This window comes from Hylobates moloch, unplaced genomic scaffold, assembly GCF_009828535.3.
Source record: "Hylobates moloch isolate HMO894 unplaced genomic scaffold, HMol_V3 SCAFFOLD_12, whole genome shotgun sequence".
Classification (NCBI taxonomy): domain Eukaryota; kingdom Metazoa; phylum Chordata; class Mammalia; order Primates; family Hylobatidae; genus Hylobates; species Hylobates moloch.
Window position 1 is genome coordinate 101,801,016 of NW_026652287.1, and position 1,566 is coordinate 101,802,581.

Below are 1,566 nucleotides of genomic sequence, written 5' to 3' on the forward strand. Positions count from 1 at the left end.
CACACACACTGCAAAAGTAAATTTAAAAAGTGACACATAAAGTTTCATATGGGAGAATTGGCTCAGTGACAAATTAATAAGTATTGTTTGCTGTTCTGCCTTTCTGACTTTGCATTTGGGATGTCTATTAGTGACCATGTGGGTCTGGCCACGGGGCCCTAAATCCCAAATAACCAGACAGTTGCTATGCTTTGAATGTATGTATCCCCCCAAAGTTTACATGTTGAAACCTGATCATGAATGCAGTAGTATTACATGGGACTTTAGGAGTGATTAGGTCATGAAGGCAGATTAGGAGTGATTAGGTCATGAAGGCACAAATGGGGTTAATGTGCTTATAAAAGAGGCTTGAGGGAGCCCCTTGCCCCTTTGGCTGTGTGAGGACACAGCAAGAAGGCACCATCTGTGAAGCAGAGAGCAGACCCTCACTCCACCCTGAGTCTCCTGGCACCCTGATCTTGGCCTTCCCAGCCTACAGAACTGTGAACAATACATTTGGATTGTTTGTAAATTACCAGGTGTTGGTTGTTCTGTTAGAGCAGCTCAAATGGACCAAGACAACAGTTGATTTCTTTTTGTTTTTCTTTCTTTCTTTTTTTAAATTCTTTCTTTCTTTTTTTTTTTTTGAGACGGAGTCTCGCTGTGTCACCAGGCTGGATTACAGTGGCACAATCTCAGCTCACTGCAACCTCCGACTCCCTAGTTCAAGCGATTCTCCTGCCTCAGCCTCCCGAGTACCTGGGATTACAGGCCCGTGCCACCACACCCAGCTAATTTTTTTTATTTTTTATTTTTAGTAGAGACGGGGTTTCACCATGTTGGCCAGGATGGTCTTGATATCCTGACATCGTGATCCGCCCACCTCGGCCTCCCAAAGTGCTGGGATTACAGGCGTGAGCCACTGCGCCCAGCCTTCTTCTTTTTTTGAGACAGGGTCTCACTGTCACCCAGGCTAGAGTGCAGTGGTGCAATCACAGCTCACTGCAGCCTCAACCTCCCGGGCTCAAGCAGTCTTCCCACTTCAAACTCTCAAAATGCTGGGATTGCAGGTGTGAGCCACTTTGCCTGGCTGACAATAGTTGATTTCTTTCACATGTGAAAGTCTGAGTTGGGATGATGGCTCTGTTTTGTAACGTTGCCTGGGTCCAAGCTCATTCTACTGTGTAGCTACCTTCCCCAGGGGGTTGCCTTTGCTCATAGCGTGAGATAGTTCCCACTGTGTTTTAGACCCCAGGCGGGGGTAAAATGGAAGGAGACATGTTTACTCCTACTCAATCTCATTGACAGAAGTTAATTACATTATCATACCCAGTTGCAAGGGATGCTGGTGTCCTGCTCGTCTGTGTGAAGAGACCACCAACAGGCTTTGGGTGAGCAACAAGGCTGTTTATTTCACCTGGGTGCAGGCGGGCTGAGTCCGAAAAGAGTCAGCAAAGGATGATGGGATTACCATTAGTTCTTACAGGTTTGAGATGGGCGTACAAAGTACATTCTCAAGGGCGGGGAGAATATTACAAAGTACCTTCTTGGGGGGGAGAATATTACAAAGTACCTTCTTGGGGGGGG